An 11,751-nucleotide genomic window follows, 5' to 3' on the forward strand; every position below is an offset into this window, starting at 1 on the left:
TCATTATATCCTCCATTCATATGGTCCAGCATTTTCCCTCAATAGGTGAGCAGGTCAGTAGATCCCCACTGTCACTCCCATCTTCAATAATGGGAGGGGGAAGGGGGCATTCACATTTGCAACTCTCCAACTCCTGAATCTATAGAAATATGAATGATAATAACTCAGTGAAACTATGCTCTCCACAGCCTCCTCAGGGATATGCAGTGCCCTCCATAATGTTTGGGACAAATACACTTTTTTTTCTTTATTTGCCCTTGTGATACACAGTTTTAAATTTGTAATCAAACAATTCACATGTAATTAAAGTGCACATTCCAGATTTTACTCACGTTTATATAGATTTTGGTTCGACCATGTAGAAATTACAGCACTTTTTATACATAGTTCCCCCATTTCAGGGCACCATAATGTTTGGGACATTTGGCTTCACAGGTGTTTGTGAGTATTCAGGTCTATTTAATTGCTTCATCGGTCCAAGTATAAGGGAGCTAGGCTTGCTTCTAAACTTTTGATCTCCTTTGGAGTCTACATGAGAGCCAGAGTAATGCAAGTCAAGTCAAAGAAGCCGTTATGAGGCTGAAAAACAAGAATAAAACAGTAAGAGAGATCATCCAAATCTTAGGATTACCAAAATCAACAGTTTGGAACAACATTAAGAAGAAAGAGCATACTGGTGAGCTCAGTAATCACGAAGGGACTGGCATTCCAAGGAAGAAGTCCACTGCTGACGACAGAAGAATTCTCATCATAATGAAGAAAAATCCCCAAACGTATGTACAGCAGATCAGAAACATTTTTCAGGAGGAAGATGTGGATCTGTCATGATTACTGTACACAGGAGGCTTCATGGAGAGAAAAACAGAGTCCCTTTGCATCAATGAAGTAATTAGACAACAGACCTGAATACTCACAAATACCTGTGAAGCCAAATGTCCCAAACATTATGGTGCCCTGAAATGAGGGAACTATGTATAAGAAGTGTTCTAATTTCAACATGGTCAAACCAAATTGTATACAAATAACCGTGAATAAAATCTGGAATGTGCACTTTAATTACATGTGAATTATTGATTACAAATTAAGAACTATGGTATACAGGTAAAGAGTTTCTTTGTCCCAAACATTATGGAGGGCACTGTAGCTTTGGAATTAATCTACTTTTAGTTTCAGAAATCTCTCTAGTGCCATATTTTCATAATTTCCTTCAGTTCGCCATTCTCACTTGACCCTTGGTTCTCTGGTATTTCTGGCAGGCTTTTCGTGCCTTCTCCATGAAGACAGATGCAAAATATTGGGTTAATTCCTCTGCTATTTTCTCGTTGATCTTTATAAAATATTCTGTTGTAGAACAGAGAAACCTAGGGGTACTGGAGCATAATTCCTTGAAAGTGGCAACTCGTGTGGATGTGGTGAAGAAGGCATTTGGCACAGAATACAAAGGTTGGGACACCATGATTCAGCTGCACAAGGCCACATTTGGGATTCTGGTCACCCATATATAGGAAAGACACCAATAGGTTGGAAGGGATCCAAAGAAGATTCATCAGCCCGATGCCGGGACTGGAAGGCCTGAGTTAATCAGGAGAGGTTGGAGGATGGGTCTTTATTCCCTGAAAGAGGCTGAGGAGAGGTGAACGCTCACAGTGACTCCCAGGAGACATGACTCCAGAATTAGAGGGCATGTGTTTAAGGAGAAAGTAGAAAGATTTGAGATACACTTTTTCCATTCAAGAGGGTGTTCTCTATCTTCAACGAGCTACCAGGGGAAATGCCCTAAAGACATTTTAGACAGATTTATGGATCAGAGGAGCCTAGGAGGATTTATGGATAGGTACATTTTAGAAGGATATGGACCAATTGCATGCAAATGGGTCTAGTTCCAAATGCGATCTAGGCCAGCCAAATTGGACCTGTTCTATGTTGGATGACTCTATGACTATATTACTGACTAATCTCTGCTCAATATCAAATTTAGTGTAGCCCTTTCCTTAGTTAATATATTGATCCACAAAATTGTATAAACGTTCCATTAATTTGCTCTCCAGCTTATTGACGGGGACATAACCATCAGAATTGAGAATTCAATTCTCATATATGAAAAAAGGGGAATTGTACCAACAACCAAGTTGGGGTTTTTTTAAAATCCTTTCCCTCAAAATTTTCAGTGATTTTTTTCACTTGCTTCTTTCTTTTAATGAAGTGCATTGTTTTCTAGTGATAACCTATACTTAGTAGACTACCTGACCAAATAAATGTTAAACTGGCAAATCAGTCCAGCGTGCAAGATGGGAAAGCAAATCAATACCATTTAGTGCTAAGCCCCCTGCCCAAATTGCCATGCTCTTGGAGATATGGTAGGGATAGTCAGCTGAGAGATGCTTGATGGCACTCAGCAGAAATCCACTTTTTCCAGAGGGGAGTTAGCAAAGACAAACAGTTCCAACTCATCGTTACTGATGAGCTAAAGAATGACATTGCAAACCAAAGAAAGAGCTTCCTTGGCTTCTTGGTCAAGCATGGGTGCGGCACAGGGCTCCCACAAATAAAACACAAAGATAATAACGGAACATCTTAAAGACAACCATCATTGTGGTGTAGAGTTGTGGGATTTGGGGCAAGCAGCACTTTGGAGGAAAAGACTTGAAGAAAAATTGGTGACCATAATATGACCAAATCACTCTCAGGAATGTCCTTGAGCCTGGGTCCACACACAGGCGAGCCGCCAAGCAAGGCTTCAGCAATCCACCCTATCAACCACAATCTGTATATGTCCCAAAAAAACAAAACAAATGGGAGAAACAAAAATGGGAAACGTATTGATGGTGTGCGCCTGTTTGTTGAAATCTGTTCTCTACTGTAAAGACCTTTTTTGAAACCAATGCAATAACCTATAACTTACACTCCCACTAACAACAGATAGCACTGCAGAAACAGATTTGGCTTTGATGTGAGCATGAATACTTCATTCTATAGCAAGAAAAACTGCACAAAGCTCCTGAAGATATTCATTCTGGCCTAAACAGTTGAAAAGAGAACAAAAAAAATTTGGTATGTTTAACAACCGACAAGAAGTTATATATTTCTTTTATTTACAGCACGGTAGAAGCCGATTCTGACAGTTTAAACCCGTGCCGCCCAATTACAGCCAAATTAACCGACAACCCTGAATGTTTTGGAAGGTGGGAGGAAACCAGAGGCACCCAGGGAAAACCCAGACACATGAAGTACAAACTCCTTACGGACAGCGCAGGATTTGAACCCACCACTGTAATAGGGTCTCGCCAACCTCTAGGCTAACCATGCCGCCCTTATCTTAGTGCTGTTTATGTTAGAAGCCATTTTGTTCTGATTTCTACAATATTTTACAACAGAAACATTGACGTTGAAGCAATTCATATTCTGCAATGATTTCAGACTGATGTATAATTTACGTTCCCAAATAAACTAGACAATCTCTATTCTCCCAAGTGCATAATTTAGGAAGGTTTGTTAAAGTCTAATCTGGTGATGTACATCAGTGTTAATTAACTCACATATGTGGTTCTCTATACATGTGCTTCCTTGAAGAAGGGCTCAGGCCTGAAATGCCCGCGGTCTCCGATGGATGTTGCAAAGACCAGCTGAGTTCCTCCAGCATTTCGATGTGTTTTTACTTTTTTCTGTACAGAATCCACAGATTGGCTACAGCCAGGGTGGTGGGGACTTCTTCTAAAAAGTCACTTTCCTGAACAGGTGCGCACATAGTTACCCTGAAACATTAAAGGCATATATTTCTGTCTCCCTAAAAGCCAGCAAATTTGAACATGCCACTGCAAAATGTAGGAAAACGTAATCGCTTTAGAAAAGCAACAATGTCAATGTGAGTTTATTGTCGTATACACAAGTACACATATCATTCTTACTTCTGCAACCAAACTGGCACATAGAAAAGCAATGACAGCAGTAAGCATTTCACTTCGGGCAATGCAAGACAGTAAAACAGATAATAAATATCAAAGATAAATATTCACACTAGTTAGTGCAAGAAAAAAGTGATGATCTTTTTTCAAACATTTATAAGCCAAATGTTGAGGCAAATAGTTCAATTCAAAAATATTCCAAGTATATTTATAACAGAACCTAAAATGTATATATAAAAAAGTGAATCAATGATTACAACAGTTCTTAAAGATCCACATTTGAAATATCAGACAGCAATTCTGTCTGCAGATACTTGCTAATCTTCTGACTGTTTCACCATCTGTTTTTCATTTTTGTTTTGCAAGACTGGTCAATTTGGGTTAAAATCTGACTGTGTGCTTTTCTAATTTATAGTCATTTCATCTGCACAAGTCAGAATGTTGAGACTTCCCAAACATGCCCCCTGCTGAATTGCATGCTTGTAGATTTTTTTTGCCTGCTTTCGTATTTTAAACCATCATGGAGGACCTACATTTCATTTCCTGGATTGGCATGAAATCCGTTTTGCAACGACTAGCATTTCACTTGTGTGCAGAGAATGGGTGTGTGTCATTCTGAACCAGAGCAGCCTTGAATTGTGAAAATACCCGGCTGTACAGTACAGTTGAAGTCCAAAAATCCAGATGCCAGAAACCTGGATAACCAGAGAATCTGGACTTTTCAAAAACTCTCAAACCTTTTTAGCAGGTTTTGTGTGTGTGCATGCACGTGGGCATGTGTAAGTGCCACAGATGCACAGCATCAACAAGTGACCACGCATTTTGTATTAAAATCAAGTATCGACTTTATTTTTCTTAAAAACTGCTCATTTTGATAAATGAAGCATGCTGTATTTGCTAAAACTATTAAAATTTACCTGTTCATCTCTTCTTTATTCCTCCTTAAATTTGAATTTTAAAACTACTGCCCAACAATCCAGAAAACTCAAACCAACAGAATTCCCGAGCAGTCAGGATTTTCGGACTTCTACAATATCATATTGCTGCCCTCCCAGATGGGCTGTGCCTGAATGGATGAGTTTCAGTTGTACAAAACCAGTGTGGATATAGGACTGCTACCATATCCAGTCATTTGAAATGAACTAAAGCCATGCTCATTCTCTGTCATAGGCAGGAGGCCAAACACTGCATTGATGACTTTCAGCTCAAACCAGCCAATTTTCACCTTTTCACCACAAATCTGCCCCACCACCAAGCTCGGGACTCTACTCCAAATACTCAGTTTTGAAGCACGTGTGGGAACAAAGTCTGATTTGGTTTCGTGCTGCCTAATGCCCAACTAACGAAAAACAGAAAATTCAAGAAATTCTCAGAAGGTTGTTCTGAAGAAGGGTCCCAGACCCTAAAGCCTGACTATTTGTCTTTCCTCAGATACTGCCTGACCTGCTGAGTTTTTCCAGCATTTAGTTTTTTTATATCTTTCCAGCATCATAGATTTTTTAATGTTTATTTAATGAAGGATAAAATGGCTGAAACTGATTTTTAGCTGCCGCATTTACTTTAGGTCGTGGTTCTCAACTTTTTTTTCCACTCCCATCCCACTTTAAGTAATCCCTTTGCCATCGGTGCTCTGTGATTAGTAAAGGATTGCTTAAGGTGGGATGGGAGTGGAAAGAAAAAGTTAGGAAACCACTCTTTTAATTGTACCTCATTGACTCGTCATGTGCACGGTTTCAGAACTCCAAAGGAAATGGGCCAATGACCATTTTTCTCAAGCCAAATATTTCAGTAACAATTGAGTCTAGAGCATTGATTCTCAATCTTACCTTCCCACTCACATCCCACTTAAGCAATCCCTTACTAATCACAGAGCACCAACGGCCTAGGAAATATCTAAAGAGGTATGTGAGTAGAAAGAAAAAGATAGAGCACCAATGGTTTAGAGCAAAAAAGAAAAAAGATCATAGAGACGCAAAAAATAATTAAATCACAAATGTAAAAGACAGAATTAAAGTGGTGGCTCTGGTTTCACTGCACTGTATCTCTACTGTACGATTAACAGATCTAGTAACAACAGAGTGAAAGTATTAAAAATCGAATGGGTCATAACATATGATAGGTGAGAATGACAGTCATCATGAGTGGAAATAAACTCTGTGCTTAACTATGACCTCATCTTCAAATAACTAAGACAGTAAAAGTACTCGATGTTCCACACACAGTTTTCACAACCCCTCCTGCTTGTTCAGGAGTGTTCATACGTGTTCACTTCTACCCCAAAAATATGTTGAGATTCTAAAATAACTGAGATGATACACAATTCTTTAGAAAGCAGAATAGAAATTACTTGAGTGAAGACAACAGAGAAAAGGTTGGGAAAAAAACCATGTGCAAACTATATAATACATAGAGCAAAAGGTATATCGTTGCACTGCCAAGATCTGTCTACCTCGAACACCACAACGACGTTGAATAGAAAATCCTATAAAATTCATTCTCATGGTTAAAGAATTTAAGAAGAGGCGATTTAAAATTGGGCATTTCTGCAAGAAACCAAAAAGGACTGATCAAACTTATAAACTGTGACTAATCAAATTTGTCCTGACCACTAGTGAAGGACAAATTTAAGAGTCCAGACAATCTGCTACCTAGGAAGAATTGCCAAGATTGGCAAAGAATTATTTTAATTAAGTTAACTTCATTGTTTTTAAAGCATTTGGTGACATTATGAAGATATGTCTGTTGGGGAAACTTAAGCACAGCATGCCATCCTGAACCAACCTATGTCTTTCCCTCTCTTTTTACCAGGCTTTATTCTCTAGCTGGAAGATTTTTTTAAATTATTCTCAATAAGCCCAGGACACTGGGAAGGAAGAGTATGAGTTGTAGAAAGTTATAGCACTGAAACAGGCCCTTTGGCTTCCTAACTCTGTGACAAGCACAAACCATCCATTTACACTAAACCAATATCAATTTCATTTAGTATTCTCCCCACTAACTTGTCCAAACCTCCACCCCTACACATTCTATCACTCAGCACATTCAACTCTCAACCAGAGCAAAGGCGGCACGATTTATTACAGCACCAGTGACCCAGATTGTCTGTAAGGAGTTCACGTTCTCCTTGTGTCGGTGTGGGTTTTCCCTGGGTGCTCCAGTTTCCTTCTCCCTCCAAAAAATACGGGGTTGTAGGCTAATTGGGTGCAACTGGGCGGCACGGGTTTAAATAGCAGGAATTGGCTTCTACCGTACTGCAAATATAAAAAATTTAAAAAGCACAGTCGTAGGGAGAACTCCACACAGATAGGAGCTGAGGTCAGGAGTGAACCCAAGTCTCTGGTGCTGTGAGACAGCTCTACTAGCTGTGTCACTGTGTTGCTTTGTTGTTAATCAATGCTATTTTTAAAAAAAATGTTAGATTTTGATTATTAAAATCTAGGAAACAAATCTTATGTTAATTAAACTCATCAATTAAAAGAGCTCAAATTATTTACATCATTCAAAGATAATCCCTTTATTAGCCTCAATTCAACAATGACCCAATAGCAAATGTACAGCCACAGTAGACACATTCAGCCTGAAATATCACGAGTGGGTAATGTTTCCAGTGGGAACCCATTGCCCACATTATGCTGCATCAATGAACATGGCTAAGTTCAATCATGTTTCCCCTGGACTGAGTCCCTGTTATCAGGAGTTCGTCATGGAAAGAATCGATCTGCTGTGCAGCTCAGAAGTAGACCAACTTTAATGCAGCATCCATTTAGGACAATCAGTTTCATGGATTTTTCTACTTTGTTAAAACTAACAATAATATATTTTTGTGCTTTCTGGGAAGCCAGAACTGATTTTACCAGCCACTAGTGGACTAAAGCTAATATTACTACAGTACAGTTTCTTGTGCCTATTTAGTTACTTCGGTACAAGGAGACTTATTAAATAGTTTCCAAGCAATGCAATTGTGAACATTTCTTTTTGCTTCCAGAACTTTGCAATGAAACAAAAATGTATGCGTACATCATAATGTGCATAGAGAATCAGAATCTATTGTCGGGAACATGTCAAGAAATGTGTCGTTTCACAGCAGCATCACTGGGCGAACATTTAAACCACCTGACAACTGCAAGAAAAAGACAAAGACACAGAAAGGCAAGAAACATGAAAGTCTGCACACGATCTGGAGAAATTCAGCTGATCAAACGGTGTCCTTGATATAGCAAAGGTAAAGATTTATAACCAATGTTTCGGGCTTGAGCCCTTCATTACCCTTCATACAACCCATTGACCTACATCCCGGAACATTTTTGAAGGATGGGAGGAAACCGGAGCCCTGAGAAAATCCCACGCAGACACGGGAAGAACGTACAAACTCCCTACAGACAACACCACGTAAATGCCCTTGATGGAGTGAAGACTGATGCCCGTGATGTCACTGGCCAAGTTATCAATCCTCTGGAGTTTTTTCATGTCCTGACCACTAGCACCTCCACAGCAGACAGTTAGGCAACCAGAAAGAATACTCTCCATGATACACCTGTAGATGTTTCCAAGATTCTTCAGTGGTGTACCGAATCTTCTCACAAAGTCTAGCTGCTGGCAAACATTCTTCATGATTGCATCGATGTGGAAGTTCCAGGAAAGATCCTCAGAGGCGTTGACACCCAGGAACTTGAAGCTCTGACCCTTTCCACTGCTGACCCCTCAATGAGGACTGGTTCCTCCTGAAGTCTACAATCATTTCCTTCGTTTTTCTTATATTGAGTGCAAGGTGTTAGTGTGACATCACTCAATTAGCTGATCTCTCTCACTCCTGTACGCTTCCTCATTGTTGTCTGTGATTCTACTGACAACTGTGATGGCATTGGCAAATTTGTAGATAGTATTGGAATTGTGCCTGGCCACACAGTCATGGGTATAAAGTGAGTAGAGCAGTGGGCAGCAGATAATAAACATGTATAAAATATATATGTCGTTATCTGTGGCCATGAATACATTGTGGAATTCCATAACAGAGGAAAACTTGTACTCCCGAAGATTCTAACTGATCACAAATGTATTTATAACCAAGTCATTATTCAGAAAAGAAATGAAGATCCCTTTATTGTCATGTAATAGTACAGAACATGTAATATTATTCAAAATTGCCTTATGCCTGCTGTAAGGCAAACAAAGAGTCACCATTTGAGATGCCCAGCGCCCCTTACAGACAGAGAAAGAGAAGCAAAAAGAGGATCCCTTCAGAATCACTGAGTGCCCATGGATTCACCTCCAGCGCTCCCGCAGCCTCTGCAGCCGCACAGACTTCTGTTCAACTCAATGGCAACGCGAGCTCCAGATCCAAATCTCTGACATAATCAAGAAACCTTCAACGCCTGAGTCCCTTCGGAAGCCCTTCTTGCCCCCATCACCCTCTAGAATCATAGTTCCAATACCTGCTTTCCATGAGCCAGTCTCCACAGCATGTTCCAGTCCCCCTACCGCAAATCGCCCACAGCATGTGTGGGTTCCTCAGCCACTGAGCCCCCTGTTAGCATCTACTGAATTATGCAGTTGCCTTAACTGTGAACAAATCTTTTTAAAGGGGCTCAATCTGTCTTGTAAATAATTTCTCGGTTTTTAGGTTTGCTAATACAGTAAATCCTCGGTATCCAGCACCTACAGTTCCTGGATGAGAGAATTTTCCAATTGCTTGTGGTTGCACGTTGCGTGACTGGCGAACCAACGGCAAGATGTGCCAATTTTAAATGTCTGTATCTTTTACCTGTTTATTTTCCACATTTTTTTTTTTGCCGGTTGGTTGAGGCTGCCGATTGCTTGAATTCCAGATAACAGGGGTTTTATTGTATGTACTTTGTTTCCAAAATAAGTTTACTGTAATATGTTGGAAAGTCTCACTGAAAGTAAAATGAATAACAATTTAAAAATAAATAAGTAAAAGGATTATTGATCCCAAAGAAATATTTCAGACAAATTAGTTGGCTTCCTCTCAAAGTAAAGAGCAAATAGAATGCATCAGCCAACTCTCATTCCCATTTGCTATCCAGCTAGAATCTGCTTGAAAACATGCATGCTCAAATACCACATGACAAGAAAACAGATTCAGCTTTTATTGTTCCTAGTCTTAATACAACAGTATTGCCCGCTGACTCATTGCAGGTTCACCAGCAAAACCTGTGCACCTGGATGCTGCTCGTGGAATAATACCCAAATGCTTCTTTGGGAGAACAGGAGGAAAGGAGAGTCGGTGTGGTTGAAGGACAGCATGTTTTTTTTTAAAAAGATCTCCCACCAGTAAATCAACCTTAAATAGCCAATGGAACATTGTCACTGTACATTGTTCATGTTATTTCAGTATCAGTTCTGTACAACAAGCAACGTTATTGGATTAGGTTTTCAGAATTTCCGATGCATGACTGACCATGCTTTGTGAACAGAATACAATAGAAGCACATGCAATCTCTCTGTGACAGTGAATAGTCAAAGCCAACCAATTAGGTGTGAAAAATGAATGAAAACTCCAAATGTTATATTTTGAAAAATAGATGGTAAACATATCCAAAAAATACACTTCACAAGTGTGCCACTTTAAAAATAGAACGGGATAACAAGGGGACAGCATGGTTAGTACCACGCTGTTACAGTGCCAGTGCCTTTGAACCTCATGCTGTCTGTAAGGAGTCTGGATGTACTCCCTCTGTCTCTGTGGGCTTCCTCCCTCCAATTAAAACATACCAGGAGTTGCAGGGTGTAACTGGGCGGTACGGGCAATGGACCGAAAGGGCCTGTTACCGTGCTGTATGTCTAAATTTTTTTTTAATATGTAAATGTATAATCTGAAGTCCCAAGAGAAACCCCAACTTCGAGATTTCTCAAATTCTACTGCTTCTTAATCACGGTCTTCAGTTTGTTCTAAATTTATGTGGGTCACTATTCATAGATCAGATCACCAATTTGTATGGAAGATTATTTAATCCATATAATATTTAACCTGAGAGGATATAGTCTTTGTAACAATTTTGGAAGTAATAAAGGGAGAAAATAGTCACTCTGGTCAATGTGGCTTTTGTTCAAGAGTAAAATCATTAAAATACAACAGCTTTTAATCTTTAAAATAATTAATTTTCTTAAAAATGCTTTAATTATATATTTGCTCAGTGAAATGCCGATGTTTACTATCCAGCAAGATCTTTGAAATAATGCACAAAACCATTACCTACATGGTGCACACATGGGTAGTTTGGGGGCGGGGAGGGATGCGGCATGGAGAATTAATGCAAATTGCTTGTCCTGTTCTTTGCTTTTAAATATATTGGGAGGAAAGAGCGAGCTTCCAATAAATACAATTCAGTTCCAGGTTCAAAGCTAATTACATAGAAACAAACATTCAAACTTGTGAACAGAGATTGCAACAATTAGAACACAAACCCTTGCCCTAAATGTATTGTGAGCAGTATTAGACTCCACATTTAAGAAAGGATGTGCTGACGTTGGAGAAGGTTCGGAGGAGGTTCAGAAGGATGATTCCTGAGCACCCGGAGGAAACTCACACAGACATGAGGAGAATGTGCAAACTCCTAACAGACAGCGCCAAACTCTAACCCGTATCGCTGGCGCTGTAAAAACATTGTGCTAACCACTTGGCTGACCGTGCTGCGTTTGTGGTTAAAATAAAAGCCAAGAATGAATATTCCAGGAGGATTGTAAAGAAAGAGCCAGTCCGTTACAGTGGTAAATACCATCTGCACAAGTCCAATAATTTAGCAACAGTTCATTAATAAGAAAACAAAGATGAATTCACTTCTCTTTCATAGTAATTGGAGGTTTTATTTGTAGCTTTAAAGAAAAGATA

General features: G+C 39.5%; 1 protein-coding gene across 8 annotated transcripts in view; it reads right to left on the reverse strand.

Moving 5' to 3' along the window:
- The window catches only part of LOC138765206 (fibroblast growth factor receptor substrate 2-like), a 44,904-nt gene extending 41,157 nt beyond the window's left edge, over positions 1–3,747 (reverse strand). For 7 of the 8 annotated variants that reach the window (XR_011358525.1, XR_011358524.1, XM_069942149.1 and 4 more), the window contains exons 1-3: positions 3,537–3,747; positions 675–845; positions 333–579 (exon numbers count right to left, since the gene is read on the reverse strand). The gene's annotated coding sequence lies outside the window, so the exon portion shown is untranslated. The remainder of the gene's footprint in view (positions 1–332; positions 580–674; positions 846–3,536) is intronic. The other variant, XM_069942146.1, reaches the window with a different exon arrangement.
- Between the last annotated feature and the right edge of the window lie 8,004 nt (positions 3,748–11,751).

This window comes from Narcine bancroftii, chromosome 5 (assembly GCF_036971445.1).
Source record: "Narcine bancroftii isolate sNarBan1 chromosome 5, sNarBan1.hap1, whole genome shotgun sequence".
NCBI lineage: Eukaryota > Metazoa > Chordata > Chondrichthyes > Torpediniformes > Narcinidae > Narcine > Narcine bancroftii.